Source organism: Triturus cristatus, chromosome 11 (genome assembly GCF_964204655.1).
Source record: "Triturus cristatus chromosome 11, aTriCri1.1, whole genome shotgun sequence".
NCBI classification, from domain to species: domain Eukaryota; kingdom Metazoa; phylum Chordata; class Amphibia; order Caudata; family Salamandridae; genus Triturus; species Triturus cristatus.
The window spans coordinates 369,942,356-369,961,520 of record NC_140594.1 but is presented as its reverse complement, the minus strand read 5'-3'; the positions used below and the strand labels follow the sequence as shown (position 1 = coordinate 369,961,520).

At 45.4% G+C, this 19,165-nt stretch overlaps 1 protein-coding gene across 9 annotated transcripts in view; it reads left to right on the top strand.

The window, feature by feature from the left end:
* GPAT2 (glycerol-3-phosphate acyltransferase 2, mitochondrial) overlaps positions 1-19,165 on the top strand; it is a 1,263,238-nt gene that overhangs the window by 337,746 nt on the left and 906,327 nt on the right. The window lies entirely within an intron of this gene.

The following is a 19,165-nucleotide window of genomic DNA, read 5'->3' as shown; positions in this document are numbered from 1 at the left end:
AGGAAATCTCAGTCTACGGCTTATTCCAGATAGTCACCCAGAGCAAGAGCAGGACGACAGGGAATGAGTTCCACACCTCGACAATGACGACTTTCAGGCTACGGCTCCCTTCCCATGTTCAGGCGCATGTGGGGGGAAGAATCTCTTTATACACCTAAACCTGGCGAAAGATAACGGATCAATGGGTGCTCGACATTGTTCAGTTTGGCTATATGCTAGAGTCTATTCAAATTCCAACATCCACTCTGCCTTACTTACAAACGACAAAGCTTCTACACCACCTGCGCCTAAAAGCCCGGTTGATCATCCAAAAAGAGCAAGTAGAACCAGTTCTGGCATCCCAGGGAGGGAAAGGGTTTTACTCGGTTTCTTTTTGGTAAGAAAGGCTTTCAAAAAGTGGCAGCCTATCCTAGACTTGAAGACTCTCAATACCGATCTCAAGAAGCCGTCCTTCCGTATGGTCTCCTTGCAAGACCTACAACTGCTTCCTAAATTCAAGAGATTTCATGGCCACTCTAGACTTACAGGATGCTTATTTCCACATTACCATTCACCTATAGCACTGTAAGTATCTTCACTTAACTGTAGCCAGTAGCCACTATTAATTCAAGGTTCTGACATTCGGCCTAAGTTTGGCGCCAAGTATACTTACAAAGTGTCTGGTCTTGGTGGCAGCTTTACTCAGAAAGGCAACATCACCAGGTGTTTCCTTGCTTGGACGATTGCTTGATAAAAGCTCCATCCATTGCGGCAGCCTGGGCTTCCACGACAGCTCGCACAGGTCAGTTCGAAAGTATGGGGTTTACCTTAAACAAGGACAAAACAAACCTGCACCCGTCTAAAAGCACTACCTTTCTGGGAGCTATATTGGACACGTCTCTGAACAAAGCATTCACATCACTAGAAAGACAAACCAAACTGATGTCTATGGCTAAGCTCCTCCTAAGAAAAAAAGTCACTTTGAGTTCGCCATTACAAGTCTCTCCTGGGGTCAGTATCATCCTGCATTCCCCTGATTCCATTCTGCCGCTTGTGGATGCGTCTCCTTCCGGAACAACTTGACTTACAATGTCGCTAGGTGAACGGTTCTTTCGAGGATATCATCAAAGTAGCTCCGCTTTTGCTCCAAGCCATCTCTTGGTAGACCCAGCAGAAAAACTTTTCAAAATGTCTGCCTTTTCTGGCATCCCCTGCTCTGCAAGTAATAACCACAGATGCATCTCTGAAGAGATGAGGAGCGTTCCTGCAAGACCTTCAAATCAGTGGTCGGTGGAAGCAACATACTCACCTTCTCCTCATCTGTTTGCTGGAACTAAGAGCAATTTGTTTAGCCCTGCAAGCGTTTCTTCGAAGGATAAGAAACTCACCAGTTCTCATCAGGATGGACAGTACAACGGCGATGCATTATGTCAACAAGCAGGGGGCACAAGGTCTCGTCTGTTATCACTGGAAGCTCAATGCATCTGGGAGTGGGCGATCCAGAATGGAGCTTCACTAAGAGCAGAACTTCTTCCGGAGAATCTCAACACGACAGCGGATACTCGCAGGCTCAAGTCTGAATGTCACGAATAGGAACTGCACCAAGAAACACTGGACCACATCTTTCGGCTCTGGGGCAAGCCATCCATAGACCTATTTGTGACTCCAGAAAACAGGAATGCCGGTACTTCGCAAGTTGGTATTACCATCTGGGATCCTGGGAGAATGCTTTTTTGAAGGCATGGTCAGGCACCGTTGCCTACGCTTTTCCTCCCATTCCCCTTCTGCAAAGGCTTCTCATGAAGATGAAGGCAGAGCCCTGCAGGATGATCCTCATAGCCCCGTCTTGGCCATGCCAGTATTGGTACACAGAACTACTTCTCTCAGAGAGACAGCCGATTCTCTTGGATACTATCCCATCGCTACTGACGATGTCCCGCGGTCGAGTACTACATCCCGATCCCTAATTGCTTCAATTAACGGCATGGCTCCTGAACACAGAGAGTTCGATCATCTGAACCTGTCCACTGAGTGTAAAGACATTCTTTCTCATGTCCTGGGAAAGCGCACTAACAAAACAGATGAAATGGAAGATATTTTGTCTCTGATGCCAGGATACAGGCGTTCATCCTTTCTCTTCTTTGGCTCATGAGATTCTTCCTTAAATTCTTTCATTGGCGAAAGCTGGTCTAGCTCATGCATCTATCATCTTGCGGCTATTTCACATTTTACAAGAACCTCTTCAGGCCCCTTTTTATGGTCCGTGAGAATCATCAAACAATTCATGTAGGGACTTTTTAGGGTCTTTCCTCGGGTCAAGCCTACTCCACCACTTTTCCACCTTAATGTGGTCCTGTCTCAACTCATGAAGCATCCCTTCGAACCTATCCACAAGGCGGAGATGACATTTCTGTCATGGAAAGTGGCGCCACTTCTGGTTTGATTTCTGCTAGAAGTTTGGTGACAGGCAGGCTCTCAATATCCAGGAGCCATTTCTTCAGTTCAAGGATGACAGAGTGATGTTACGTACCAACCCCAAGATTATCCCTAAAGTTCCATCGGACTTTTATTTAATGAACCGCTGGTTCTAAAAACCTTTTTTTCTCCAACCTACAACACCAGCCGAGAGAGCCTGTCATTCTCTAGCTATTCAGTGCTGTTTAAATTTCGATCGCCACAGAAGTAAAGCCTTCATAAAATTACCCCAACTCTTTGTGGCCTATAGTGCTCCTTGTAAGGGCTATCCCCTCTCCAAGCGAGGAATTGCATGTTGGATTTCTAGTACCATCCAATACTGTCATCAGGCAGCAGGAAAACCCCTCCAGGGGAGAGTCTGTGCACATTCTAACAGAGCGGTCTCTGCCTCGACAGCCCTGTTTACTGGGGTACCTATCCAGGAGATATGCAGGGCGGAGACCTGGAAGAGTATCCACACCTTTAGCAAACACTACTGCTTGGATTGTTCGGTTTACAGTGACACTGCAGTGGGCCAAGTTTCAATGACGGTGAGCTTTCTTTCTCATCCCTCCTTCCTTTACTTTCTAGAAACCTCGCACATTCTTTTATATTATTTTTCATGCTCTATTCTTTCCTTTTCTCATCTCCACTATGTGTATTTTGATTGTACAGTCATTTTTATATTTTTTTATAAATATATTCATTTATCTGCATTCAATGACAGTTGATAAATACTTTGTTTAGGCATGAATTAAGATTTTAAGACTACAAATTTTCCCTTTTTATTTTATTCTTCATTGTGTATATTTTATTCAAAGACAATTATAACAAAAATGTGCTTCTAACTGCTAACTACTCTGATTCAAGCATGTGAATCTATGAAAGTTCCAATACTGGAGTAAGAAAGTAAGTTACTTACCTGTAACTTTAGTTCGCCAGTATTGGAATTTTACATTGATTCACACGCGACTCACTCTCTTTCCCTGAGAAGCTCATCTTTTGAGACTTTTGTGGTTAGGTTTATGGCACCAGAGCTGTGAAACTGAAGGTCAGAGGTTCTCTCAGGAGGGTTCTAGAAGGTGGGGTGTTCTGATTAGCTAAAGCCTTCTTTTGGTCTCTGATACAAAAAAATAGGTGGGTATGTTACAAAACTGAAACGGGCCTAAGCCTGTTTTTCTAGTTTATGCGAACTTTGCATTGTTGTTTTGATATACTTGGTACTCTCATCCCGATGACTGGGAATGATTCAAGCATGTGTATCTATAAAAGATTCCAATACTGTAGAACTAAAGTAACGGGTAAGTAGCTTATTTTCTTATTGAGTGCCCAGGGAATGTCTGGCCTCTAAGCACTTATTTAATAGGTATTTTTTATCACTCAAAGCAATGGCTGTGACCAACAGAAAACACACAAACTTTGCATCATGTGCCCTACCCGCTGAGCTATACAAATAAACTCTGCCCATTTTAAACAGGTTGTGGTCTACTGACCTTTACACTGTCTCCCTTACAGTGACACGGCTGCAGAAGGCATCATCAGTGAGTTCTTTCAAACTGCTACATAATATATAGCAGTGTATACAAGCCCTTTGTCTCATAATGGGAGCTATGCAAAAAATACACTCCGACCGCTTTACAGATCTGAACAATATTTTTTCCAGTCTTGAATTAGGACATCCGCATGTCTGTGTTCTATCTCCTTCACACCTCACTGTAGCCAATTCTGGTTTGTTTTGTACAAGCCTGTGTCTGTGTGCACTTAGTGGACCAGAATTATCCCACAAAGCCACCATTAATATGTGCGCAACTCTCTCTTATCTTGATGCTAGTTTTTCAAAGAGAGTGAGACCAAAGAGCCATTGACCCTTTCAGTCAGTACTGGCTTTTAAGCTTACAGCATCCTGCATACTGACAGTTGTATTTTTGCCTTTAACACTGTAAAATTCAACAATGCAAAGAGTTGTTCCCTCAAGAAACAGAACATCACACAGGGGCACTTGACAGGTGTGGATTTTATCCTCACTTTCAATCCAAAAACGCCAGGAAATTAAATGACTTTGCAAATTAGAGAGGCTGGTGCTGCCGGGAAGAGTATCCATCTGTGCTCTCAACTGGCAGGTAGCCCAGCGTGCCTTCTGTCCCCACAGAAATTCAGTCTTAAGAAATTTTGTGACTGGACACGAGTGACGACGGACCCTGGGATGTTGCGTTTTTCTTGATGTAGGGGCGAGCTTGGTCACAAGAGGCCCACCCGCCTGTGTTTATATCAATAAATCTCTAAATTCTTAACCCCTTCGCTGCTAGGCCTTTTCCCCTCCTGTGCTAAGCCTTTTTTGGGCTATTTGGGGTAGTGCGCGCTTAGGCCCCTGTAACTTTTTGACCACATTAGGTATCCACGCCAAATTTGCGTCCTTTTCTTCCAACATCTTGGGGATTCTAAAGGTACCCAGGGTTTGTGGATTCTCCTAGAGGGTTCCCAGAAATAAGTCAAAATACAGCAAAATGTTGTTTTTTTTGTGAAAAATGGGAAAAACGGGCTGCAAATGAAAGCTTCTGGGTTTTTCTCTGCAAATGGTATCAAAAAAGGGTTTGTGGGGCTGAAATCACCATTTCTCCAGCTTTTAGGGAATGACAGAATTTTGTTAGAAAACCAACATTTTTTACACAGTTTTGGCATTTTTCTGGGACATACCCTATTTTTGCTATTTTTGTGCTTTCAACCTCCTTCCAGTTAATGGTAGAAATGGGTACAAAAACAATAATGGATCCTGGAAAGCTATACATTTTTGAAAAGTAGACAAAATTCTGAATTCAGCAAGGGGTCATTTGTGTAGATCCATCAAGGTTTATTTATAGAAACTACCAGTTAAATATAGGAAAAATTAAAAATTAGTTGAAAAAAGCAACCTTTTGAGTCAACGTTTTCACCTGTAACTTCTTCTAATTATCACATCTCTTAGAAAGCAATGTACCATTACATCCACTGGACCTTCCTGGTTGTGGGGATATATAGGACTTGTAGGTTCACCAAGAGCCCAACGAACCCAGAGTGAAAAACTGAGCAGCATTTTGTAATGGTTTTTTTTTTTGTTCCGGGTATATAGCAATTATTGTGGGAAAATGTATACATGGAAAAATCGGTATGAAAGACACCTATGTATTACTGAAATGGGAACAAATTACAGAGTTTAGAAACAGTGCATATTTGCACATTTTCGAAATTGGGAATACTCATACTTGCATGACAATTATTGGTCATTTTTCAAAATGACTTTTTTTTTACACAATGTCTTTCATTTGGAAGGGAGAAATGCATCCAAAATCAATAGGTAATAACAGTTGCTTTACAAATCTGAACTACCCTAAGTCTCCCGATAAAAATGGTACCTCACTTGTGTGGGTAGGCATAGTGCCCACGACAGGAAGTGGCTCAAAACCTAAGCTGAACACACCACATTTTCACACTGAAAATTTACACTTTTTTTGCGAAGAGTCTAGCTGTAGTTTTTGAACCCTAGCCCTGCCGGCATCTAGGGAAACCTAGCAAACCTATACATTTTTGAAAACTAGACACCCAGGGGAATCCAGGATGGGGTGACTTGACTGCCTCCCACCATGGTCTGTTACCCAGAATCCCTTGCAAACGTAAAAAAATGACAAAAAAAACACATTTTCCCCACATTTCTGGGATGGAAAGTTCTGGAATCTGCGTGGATCCACAAATTTCCACCCACCCCGCGTTCCCCAAAGTCCTACGAGAAAAATGGTACCTCACTTGTGCGGGTTGGCCTAGTGCCCGCGACAGGAAACGGCGCAAAACGCAACGTGGTCACACCTCAATTTTGCAGTGAAAAATTACCCTTTTTTGGCAAAGTGACTAGCTGTAGTTTTTGAACCCTAGCCCTGCCGGCACCTAGGGAAACCTAGCAAACCTATACATTTTTGAAAACTAGACACCCAGGGGAATCCAGGATGGGGTGACTTGACTGCCTCCCACCATGGTCTGTTACCCAGAATCCCTTGCAAACGTAAAAAAATGACAAAAAAAACACATTTTCCCCACATTTCTGGGATGGAAAGTTCTGGAATCTGCGTGGATCCACAAATTTCCACCCACCCCGCGTTCCCCAAAGTCCTACGAGAAAAATGGTACCTCACTTGTGCGGGTCGGCCTAGTGACCGCGACAGGACACGGCGCAAAACGCAACGTGGTCACACCTCAATTTTGGAGTGAAAAATTACCCTTTTTTGGCAAAGTGACTAGCTGTAGTTTTTGAACCCTAGCCCTGCCGGCAGCTAGGGAAACCTACCAAACCCAGACATTTCTGAAAACTAGACACCCGGCGGCTTCCAGGGAGGTATGGCTTGCGTGGATCCCCCCACGTTTCCTTACCCAGAATCCCCTGCAAACCTCAATTTTAGCTGAAAAAATCACTTTTTTCACACATTTTGGGGTGGGAAAGTTGTGGCATCACCGGGCTCACACAAATTTACCACCACCCAGCGTTCCCCCAGGTCTCCCGGTAAAAATGGTGCCTCACTTGTGTGGGAGGCCCAAGTACCCGCGGCAGGCAAGGGCCCAAAACGTAGTGAGGCGACATCAAAATGGCCTATCGCAAAACTACCTGGTTTTGCAAGGGGGGTCACTTTGGTTTTTGGCCCGGTGCTCGGCGGCCATCTAGGGAAACCTACCAAACCCACGCATTTCTGAAAACTAGACACCCGGCGGCTTCCAGGGAGGTATGGCTTGCGTGGATCCCCCAACGTTTCCTTACCCAGAATCCCCTGCAAACCTCAATTTTAGCTGAAAAAATCACTTTTTTCACACATTTTGGGGTGGGAAAGTTGTGGCATCACCGGGCTCACACAAATTTACCACCACCCAGTGTTCCCCCAGGTCTCCCGGTAAAAATGGTGCCTCACTTGTGTGGGAGGCCCAAGTACCCGCGGCAGGCAAGGGCCCAAAACGTAGTGAGGCGACATCAAAATGGCCTATCGCAAAACCACCTGGTTTTGCAAGGGGGGGTCACTTTGGTTTTTGGCCCGGTGCTCGGCGGCCATCTAGGGAAACCTACCAAACCCACGCATTTCTGAAAACTAGACACCCGGTGGCTTCCAGGGAGGTATGGCTTGCGTGGATCCCCCCACGTTTCCTTACCCAGAATCCCCTGCAAACCTCAATTTTAGCTGAAAAAATCACTTTTTTCACACATTTTGGGGTGGGAAAGTTGTGGCATCACCGGGCTCACACAAATTTACCACCACCCAGCGTTCCCCCAGGTCTCCCGGTAAAAATGGTGCCTCACTTGTGTGGGAGGCCCAAGTACCCGCGGCAGGCAAGGGCCCAAAACGTAGTGAGGCGACATCAAAATGGCCTATCGCAAAACCACCTGGTTTTGCAAGGGGGGTCACTTTGGTTTTTGGCCCGGTGCTCGGCGGCCATCTAGGGAAACCTACCAAACCCACGCATTTCTGAAAACTAGACACCCGGCGGCTTCCAGGGAGGTATGGCTTGCGTGGATCCCCCCACGTTTCCTTACCCAGAATCCCCTGCAAACCTCAATTTTAGCTGAAAAAGTCACTTTTTTCACACATTTTGGGGTGGGAAAGTTGTGGCATCACCGTGCTCACACAAATTTACCACCACCCAGCGTTCCCCCAGGTCTCCCGGTAAAAATGGTGCCTCACTTGTGTGGGAGGCCCAAGTACCCGCGGCAGGCAAGGGCCCAAAACGTAGTGAGGCGACATCAACATTGCCTATCCCAAATGTCGCATCACTACGTTTTGGGCCCTTGCCTGCCGCGGGTACTTGGGCCTCCCACACAAGTGAGGCACCATTTTTACCGGGAGACCTGGGGGAACGCTGGGTGGTGGTAAATTTGTGTGAGCCGGTGATGCCACAACTTTCCCACCCCAAAATGTGTGAAAAAAGTGATTTTTTCAGCTAAAATTGAGGTTTGCAGGGGATTCTGGGTAGGGAAACGTTGGGGGATCCTACTGGTTGGATTTGGCATGAGGGCGAGTCATGGTTCAGTGTATTAAATTTTATTAACAAGAGATTTCACAAAAATGAAATGCACTGTCAATAATTAAATTCACAAAAAACCAAACCAATGACTCGCAGCTCGTGAGCTGTAAAGCCACGTCAAGGCACCAACCACTTTACAGGCCATTCACACACCTTTCATACGTGATACAAACAAGACCATTCGGACCACCAGGCACAAAAGCAACACATTACAAAATTCACCAAAAAGGGACAAGGTACACCCTGCTTCAGAAAGACAAATATTACTGCACAGCCATCTAATCCGCAAGCACACACACATACTGGTTGGATTTGGCACGAGGGTGAGTGATGGTTCAGTAGATACAATTGTATTAGCAAGTGATTTCACATAAATGAAATGCACTGGTAATAATTGAAAGGGCGAAAAACTGAACCATTGACTCACAGCTCGTGAGCTGTAAAGCCACGACAAGGCACCAACCTCTTTACAGGCCATTCATACACCTTTCATACGTGTGAGACATACAAAACCATTCACACCGCCAGCCGCGGGCCCATCACATAACAAAACTCACACCAGCACACAGCGCCATTCAAGGGCCCATCACTTTCACACGCCCACAATCCAGACACAGCAACTACACAGGCTGATGGATTGCGTGGAGTGGCACTCAGCTAGCAGTGTGTGTAGTGACCAGCAGAAAGTCACTACTCACACACAGCCAGCCGAGCACCAGTCCACACACACCGCTAGCCAAGCGCCAGTCCAGGCACACCGCCAGCCAATCGCCAGTCCAGGCACACCACCAGCCAATCGCCAGTCCAGGCACACCGCCAGCCAATCGCCAGTCCAGGCACACCGGCAGCCAATCGCCAATCCACGCACACCGCCAGCCAAGCTCCAGTCCACGGACACCACCAGCCAAGCACCAGTCCGCACACACCACCAGTCCACGCACACCGCCAGCCAAGTACCAGTCCACGCACACCGCCAGCCAAGCACCATTCCACGCACACCGCCAGCCAAGCTCCAGTCCACGCACACCACCAGCCAAGCTCCAGTCCACGGACACCACCAGCCAAGCACCAGTCCACACACACCACCAGTCCACGCACACCGCCAGCCAAGTACCAGTTCACGCACACCGCCAGCCAAGCACCATTCCACGCACACCGCCAGCCAAGCTCCAGTCCACGCACACCACCAGCCACGCACCAGTCCACGCACACCACCAGTCCATGCACACCGCCAGACCACGCACACCGCCAGCCAAGCACCATTCCACGCACACCACCAACCAAGTGCCAGTCCACACACACCAACAGCCAAGCGCAAGCCTACACACACCGCCATCACATTTAGGATTTTTTTTAGAAAAAAACAAATCGCAAATAGATACAAATCTTCTAACAGAAAATCAGCAACTAAATACATTGCACTAACACCAACCTTGAAACAGAATCAAATTATCCAAAGAATGCAGACCAGGCAGTTCACTTTACCACTCATGAATGCTCCCAAAAATTCTTTCGCGTGTGGTACGCTCTAAAACAAGCAGGGAGACACAGTGCAGGATGAGAAGGACAGTCGGGGCAGTACATACGACTCTCCTTCCGCGAACCTCTTCGCCAACAGACTCTACATCTCCTACTGGGAAAATCTTTTGCGGGTGTGGGAGGAATGTGATCTGGAAAGTGGCGTTCTTTCAATCTAGCAACATCCTCCACCACTCCAACTCTAGGAACACTTGCCTGTTCCACTACAACAAGGCTGCCTATTACAGACTCCTGAAACTTAGCAAAAGTCATCTTTGACTCAGGGCAAGAATCCTGGAACACAACAAAAGCATTAAACATTGCCAAGTGGAAAAGATGGATAGCCAACTTCTTGTACCAAATGTAAGCCTTACGAAGAGCAGTGTAAGGTTCCAACCTCTGATCTACTCTGTCAACACCACCCATGTGCCTATTATAGTCTAAAATGCACACAGGTTTGCGCGCTTCAGCGACCTGACCCCAAACAGTCACAGGTGCAGTGCTTTCATCATGGATGGTAGTCAGCATGTAGACATCTCTCCTGTCTGTAAACTTCACAGCAAGAAGCTCCTGGCAACGCAACGCACTGCACTATCCCCGCCCAAGCTTTTGACAAACAAGTTCTTTCGGGAAACATTTACGGTTAAAGCGGATTGTGCCACAAGCAAGAGTGTCCACTTTGGCCAATTCCCTGAACAACCGCACACCAGTGTAGAAGTTATCTACATATAAATGGTGGCCTTTGTTAAAAAATCCTCTACCAAGTTCCCAAACAATTTTCTCAGTCACTCCAAAAGTGGACGGACAACCAGGGGGGTTAATCCTAGATTCCTTACCGGTGTACACCCTGAAATTAGAGACCTATCCAGTCCTACTGTCACACAGCATATACAGCTTTATTCCATAGCATGCCCTCTTACTAGGAATGTATTGCCTAAAAACCAAGCGGCCCTTGAACAACACGAAAGACTCATCCACTGCAATTTCTTTCCCAGGGGCATAAATCTCAGAAAATCGATCAACAAAGTGATCAAGGACAGGCCTAATCTTAAAAAGACGGTCACAGTCAGGGTGATCTCGTGGCAACGCTAAACCATTATCAACAAAATGCATCATCCGAAGCAGAAGCAAATACCTGTCACGAGTCATGACTGCCGGAAAAATAGACGTTGCCATCAAGGGACTGCTAGACCAATATGAAGACATTGATGGCTTCCTTAGCAAGCCCATCAAAAAAGTTAAACCCAAGAACTTCTTCATCTCTTCAACATTTGTGGGAGTCCACCGGGTAGCTCTAGAGTGTGGCTTAAGACTGGCACTGTTGTCCCTCAAAAACTGTTCGGCATACAAATTAGTCTGCTCAACAATCTCTGCCAAAAACACATCGTCCATAAACAACTGAAAAAAATTTACCGGCAAAAAGTTTTCAGTATTCACTCTAGACCCTGAAACACCAGTAAACTCTGGCAATGCCGGCTGCACCATGCTAGGGGCAACCCAGAGGTCATCACTTTCAAAGGGAAGCCTTGCAGCCCCAGCCTGCAGCCCAGATGCCTCTTGCCGCACTACACCAACGGGAAGCCTTGCAGCCCCAGCCTGCAGCCCACATGCCTCTTGCCGCACTACACCAATGGGAAGCCTTGCAGCCGCAGGCTGCAGCCCAGAAGCCTCTTGCCGCACTACACCAACGGGAAGCCTTGCAGCCCAGATGCCTCTTGCCGCACTATCGGCACATCCGTCTCCTCCTCTAACACAGGCACTTCATCCGCACTAAGAGTATCTTCATCATCCGATGACCCCATACGGAGAGAAAACTCACTGCCAGAATCGTCCCCTGCCTCCTCTCCCTCAGATGCAGAGTCAGTCTCTGAACCATGGTCAGAGGAAGACTCAAACAGCAAACCAACAACCTGCTGAGCAGTAATCCTGCGGCTAGCCATTATACTTACTAAGATAGAAGACTGCACAAACAAGTCTACAACAACCAACAATGTGCAAACCAAGTAAGTAAAGAAATGTGTACCTTTATCACAAAGATCAATGTACTCAAAAACTATACAATCCAATTACAAGAGACAGCTGCACTCACCAGAAACCAACTCTGCAGTGACACAGCAAAAACCAACGATATCAAACTAGAAAGAAGACAAAAAAACAAATTACTCACAAGACAACAAAATACGAGCACCAATGCAAAAAGTTTTTGACACTCAAAAACCAAACATACTGCTATTATTACACCATTTGCAAAAAAAAAACAGGCAGAGAAATCAAACACATTTACATTGTACAAAAAAAAGTCTCTTACCAAACTACACAAACAGCAGAACCACCAGTAACAAAACGGCAAACTGAAAAGAGGAAAAGCCTTCACCTAGAACAAAAAAGTAAAAAAAAAAAAACATTACAATTGCAATTCACAAAAAATATAACAATAAACATTATAACATGCTATGTCACTACCCAAATGGTCAATCGGGTTGTGTGCCAGGTGGGGCAGAAAACAGCAGGAAAAAAAAGGCTACTCTGTCCCGGGGCGGGTGAGCCAAATACATATAACAAATTGCACCCTGGAAGCGAGGGGTCACTTCTATTTTTAATTGAACTAATTCCCTGGTGTCAGTGGGCTTTTCTGGCCCCCTGGGAGCAGAAATGGCGAAAAAATAAAACCGATCTGCCCCCAGAGGGGGCAGAAAAGTCTTCAAAAAATTTAGGGGCCCAAGGAAGCGACCCTTGCCCAAGGGGTCGCTTCCAAAATAAAAAAAACACACATCCCTGGTGTCTAGTGGGGCATCCCTGCTCCACGATCGCAACGCTGTGCGCGATCGTGGAGCAGGAATGCCCTGTATTGAGACATCAGGGGAGAGGAAATACTCTTTCCTCTCCCCCGATGCCTCAATACACTCCAAAAGGCCCCCGCCGCCCCACCGGAGCAAACAACACTCACCCTCCCTCTGTGGACGCCTGGAAGCAAATGGCTTCCAGGCGTCCGAGCGCTTCCTGATGACGCCGGCGCGCGCTGTGCGTGCTGACGTCACCAGGAAGCGTGGGGGGGCTCGGGGGTGGCAGCGGAAACTCTTCCGCTGCCATCCCCGTCTGTGGGGGCACGATCGATGCCCCAGGGGGGGAGCGCCAGCGCTTCCCCCAGGGGCTGTCCTCATGACGGAGCGGTTCCGTCATGAGCACAGCCCAACCGATGCTCATGACGGAACCGCTCCGTCATGAGCATCGAAGGGGTTAATACCTCACTGCCTGTTCCTGGTCTGGACCATGTCATAGTTAGAGAACACTTGTTGTACCACCAGGTGTATGTGCATCAAACTTGTGACCACCAGCTTACCCCTCCATCTCACTCGGCGACTCTATACACTGCTCCCTTGCTTTATGTTAGTAAACAGCATGAGAGCAGCGCAATGATTGGCTCGGCCAGGTGCTGCCAACACTCTTCAGGAAACTTGGGGGCTGTGACCGCAATCCCCTGTCCTCCTATAACGTACAGGTAGGCGAGGGTTCTTGTGTGCATGTCGGGCTGGTCAGAGCAAGGCCCCCGTCCAAACCCAACATGCGAACTTCACCCCGAAGAGGCTGGCAACTGACTGGCCAATTACTCAGGCTACCAGTCTCCCACCCTCCACCCATCCCCGCCTGACTCACTGCTGTGAATAAAGTAAACTATGCCCGGGCCATGCAGCACACTACGGCTTAAAAAAATGAAGTACAACAATAAAGTATTAAGTAAACATTTGCTATGGGGCACACAAACAGGTGGGTGATGTCCCCACGCCCCAATAAAGAAACCACTGCTGCATTTATACTTGCACTCCTATCTAATACTACCTACACTAGCAAGAGCATAGTGGGAGTACCCTCTGCCACATCTCCTGGGACAAGCAACACCCCATACCTTTCTATGATGTATCAGATGTATCAGGAAGCTGATCTGGTGTAGAACAGGCTACTGTCCTTTACATAATGAAGGCTAGAGTCAGTATGGCTGCATCTCAGTCACAGTTCACCGTGCCCTAGGATCATTTGCAGAAGTGCTCATCCATAGAATTTGCCTCAGAGGCAGTTTATATAATGAAAGCACTGTTCCAGTCGCACTGTGTCAAGGTACAGTGCTGATGTGAGTGATTTTCTTGAGACTCAGAGCTGTCTCAAACCAGACAACCAAATGCAAGAGCATCACGTTCAAATGTTTCTAGCCTTGGACAGAGTGTACAGGCAACATGATAAAATGCTTAATAAGAAATGTGCTGCATGCAGAATTATTTTAAGCGTATTACCGTGTAAATGCAAGGCATGTAAAAATGCATCATTAGAAAAAGATGTCTGTAGGAAGTAGGATCTTTCTGGCATACTTAACCCCCCCCACACACACCTTTTGCCTGTTGTCAATGTGTTTTGACTGTAGTGCACTGATATCCTACAAATCAGGACCCCAGTCTCTGTCCTCTCTCTCCTAAAATTGATTGCGAAGTTCTTTGTACACCCCACAATTGGTATACTGGCGAACCCCTGTAAGTCCTTAGTCTCATGCTCCCTACATCCGATTTTTGTCATTTTGGTGTCTTTTTTTCATGAATATTTTCTCTATTTTTATCAATTGGAGTGGTATTTTTACGATGTTATGTATTCTTTTTTAACTGTTTTGGTACTGAAAAATGCTTTACACATTTCTCCCAGGTTAAGCCTGTCTGCTTGGTGCTACATAAATCAAGGGTTGAGCTCAGGGTTAAATTAGTGAGACCTAACTGGATCTTGTAAGGAATATCGCCATTTTTACTTAAAGAGGACTGCTATCCACTTCAACTAATGCTCAACTTCCTCTCACGTATATTCTTGTTTCTCATTCATCTCTCCCTCTCCTTTGTAACGGCTTATTGGAGTTCATATTAAGGTTACAGATGCCTTCCCTCTGTTCTCTGTTACCCCTCCTCATCTTGGGCTTCTGTTTGGTGTGGTCTTGCTCAGCAATGATTTTATTTTTCCTTCTTTTCTCCCTTTGAGTTTTACCATTTTGTGACTGCATTCCTTAAGGCTCTTCCGTTAATGAATTTGGTCCTCCGTAGTGGGGTTCAAACCCCGAAGACCAGTTGGCATTTGGTTTCTCTTGTTTTGTGGTGCTCTTAATCAGAATTTCTTCTCTGTGGAGTTGAGAATACTTTGTACTTTTGTAGGGTTCTGCCAGCTCCAGTGTTCAATTTGATTATGTTTGGTTTATATCTAGCTTCTGTGGACATACAGTTACGGCTCCAGTATAAGAGCCCTTTCATTGCGTTGGTGTTACCTTACTGTTTTGTATCCCAAATTGAAAAACCCATGTTATTTCTTCCAGCAACCTGGCGTAATCACATTTTGTCACTTCAGTGGGGGAGGGCTAGAACTCCTTGTGTATTCTTTTGTTGATTTCTTTCTCGGTGTGTTTTTACTCTTCATTTTGTTAATAGTCTGCGCATACACCATACAGACTAATTGTACGATCAACCCTCTTCTCCCCAACATAGGGTATCTATTTTCTTTAGGACCCAGTTCTTTGGAGTTTGGCTGTTTCCAGCTTGTGCCCCTTCAGCTACCTTCTCAGCAGGACTCTGTTTCCACCTTCTATCACCCTTTATGGTGACTCACCGGTGGTATAATTAATCAAAATTAGGTTTTTGAGGTGCTCCTTTCTCCAGTGATTACCTCTTTAATTGCTTTGCGGTCCTCCTCAATAAGTCTTTTCTTTGTGTTCTGACATGGAGCATTTCTTACTTTCTCTTTGTTATGCCTACTAATTTTGTTAGGTTTCAGGTCTTTAATCTGTTTAAACACATTTCGTTCAGGTGCCGCATTTGTTAATGCTGTTTGTCTGCCTGATCCTATTGCTGCTCCTGGGACTCAGCAGAGGTGTGTATTCTTGTTGTCTCAGAAACCTCGATTGGGACCTGTCAACCCAGCTGTCTCTTTTTAGTCCGCTTTGTCTTCGGCTATCTTCACTTTGTTCTACGCAGAGACTTCCTACTCCCCCGAGTCCCTCAGCTGCTGAGTTCAGTTGAAGTGCCTAGTTCTTCTTCCTAAGCTTGATGTTGATTTTTCTTAGGTACGGTCTCTCTTTTTCTGAGCTGAGTTCATTGAGGGCTGCCATTTTAGGTCTGGTCTCCTCCAGTCTTGCGTCTTTCTTGCCTCTGCTTGGGGGATGAGGGAGACTTATTATCCCTACACTGTCTTGGCCACACCTACCTGTGCTATTTAACATTTCCCCATTGCTTCAGTTGCCACTTTGGAGAAGAGAAGACTGATTCAGAAGACACTATCAAAAAGACGGGTTATGCCCTAATCCCCCATGGAAACATCTGGGCAAAAACAAAGCAAGAAGCACAAAAAAGATGTCCAGGGAAAAATATGCACAAGCTAATATAGCAAAAAGACAAACACATTTGGCTCATGCATGGGAGCAAAGTCCCCTACTAGAACTAGTCAACTCTTTACAGACTTACGAGGATGTTCTCAGTTCTTTTAATATATATTTCTTTTATTATAGATATGGGTATCTGCACAATTATACACTTATCTTCAAACAAAACACAATATATATACATAAACACAATCACAATCAAAAGTTGATCAAAATCTTTTGTAGTACCCATCTATTTTAACCTGGTTGCACTCAAATGCATTATCACAGCAATCCAGGGGGAGGTAATCTTATTTACACACTACCTAGACAGAGAGGCAACCTCCTATCTATTCAGTCATTTATATAGCGTGTAACAAACATACTCAAACATCATATTTCAATTAAGATAGACTCCTCCTCTTCATATGTCAACGCATTTCAGCCCACTGAGTCGGGCCTCCTCAGGACAAGGGTAACACAATTGAACACAAATACTCCCTACAAAACAACATACCCCAATTTAAAACCATACACTTTGTTCTCATCATGAACAAACCTGCCATGTATTGCCCATACATGGACTCTTGCACATGCAGAGAAATAGACTCAAGCATAAAGTGACCACCACAGAAGAAAACAGAAGAATTAAAAACAAAGTTGAGGTGATAATACATCCATTGCACCCAACACTTGTGCCCGTACATCGTGATACCACTCCAAAACCTCTCCTTTAGAATAACCATGATTAGTGTCAGTGCTCTCTACCAAGGAGTCTGTGTGCAAATCTTGCCCACTTTCCAAGTAAGCACACCTCTAGTTAAACCTACTTTGGTCGGGCCACAACAGCTTCACCAGCTCAGAACCAGACGTGTTGGGGGTCTATAAACACCTCCTGTGCCCAATCCTGGAATCCCCATTTAAATTACTTACAAGTATCCTGTCAGGCAATCTCACACACACATAATATATACATATCTCTGCTCAGGCCCAAGACCACGTAAACATCACAGGGTCAGCAGCAAAACGGACGCTTTCCATTCTGTAGAAAGAAAGCCACAAAGCCCCATTAATCAAAATGTAAACACTCCTATGGGAGAAGAAAATCACAAAACACCGGTGGTACAAACCCTCAAGCAGCAGGGCTCTTACCTGTCCGATAACACTACGTGGTCTCCTCCAATACTTCTGGGACTCACAAGCCGTCACGAATGGAGCACAAATGGAACGGCCTCTTCGCCGCCAACTTCTTCTGGGAAAAAGCTGCTCTCACCAGTGTGCTGGACGTGTGTGGGTGAAAACCGCATGCATATTACTACGTTCCGGCAATGCCAGTCCACGCCCCCTTTCCCCCGGTTCAAGGGGATAGCATAAAATCTCTCGCCCAGGCAAATGCCTAAGGGAACATCAATAAAGAGCTCCTAATGCCTTCCAAAGCATGCTAAACTTTATTTATCTGACAATGGGCCCCCAAGGCGTGCTTGCTACGAAGCACAAAAAAGTAGAAAGTAAAAAAGTAAAAAAAATATTATCTACACTAATCCCTACCTTCAGCTCCCGTAGCTAAAAAAGGGAACCCAGGAATCTCTTTCCAAGTCCCTACAAGGGAGGTCTCCCACACAGGCAAAAAGCTGCAAAAGGCTATGCAGCACTATCTAGTTTCTTTACCTACCATAGCTATATCGCACCCTTTCTACTTGAGTCTATGAATCCCTCCACAGATCTAACACCTCACCTGAACAATATATGTACAAAAAATAAATATAAATCAATGAATGTATCATCAAACCAACAGATAAAAAACCTTTTCTACTGTAGTGGTCAGATGCAGAAAAGAGGGAAACAATTTACGGTATACAGAACCACAGAACAGCTAACATCCCAACCCCCACAGTGCTACTATCTTCTGGGAACTGGGCTTCCCCTGAGGGAACGGGGACCCCAGAACAATCTCATTGTTTTGATACGATATACATATCTCTGCTCAGGCCCAAGTCCACAATACATATCTTATTCCATCAAGAGCTGCACCAGGGCCCACATTTCATCATGCTCGTTTAATCCCTGTGTCGCCGTCCTATATTTTTCAATCATGCCTGCTTCTAGTCTGTCTACCTTGGTCTGCAGATTAGCTCCATTCACATTCGGAACTACCAACAGTACTGACCATTGTATTTCATTCTCATTATGGTCTTTCTGTTGGTAATGCTGGACTAGGGGCACGCCCTGAACTCTGCATCTTATTCTCGATTTATGCTGAAGGATGCGAGTTTTTATAACTTATGTAGTTTGTCCTACATAGAATAATTCACACGGGCACTTCAGATAATAGACACCTGGCTTTGTGTTGCAATTCGAAAAGATCTTTTGGTGATGTTCTTTACCATTGATCTTAATAGATTTAGCGTCCGTCAATTGTGACATCTAAAATGTCCAACTACAGGAGGAAGATTCAGCATGCTTCTCATCTTACTTTGTCTCGCCCTGTCTTATTGCTCTTGCTACTTGTTGACAAATGTTGGGACCTTTCAGGAACGCAAACATATCAAGATGTTTTATTAATCACCAATTCCTTTGTATAATCCTATTCGCTTTCAGATTTAAAGTCAACACACATGTCAAGAGATTAACTTCAGGACGTATTTTAGGGATCAAAAAATTCTCTCTTGGAGTAAACCATGCTCTCTTGAGCGCTTTTCTAACCAATTTGGATGGGTAACCGTGTTCTACTAATTTAGTTTTCAATTTTTCTGCATTAACAAAGTAATCCTGCTTGTTGGTACAGTTTCTACGAATCCGGAGAAACTG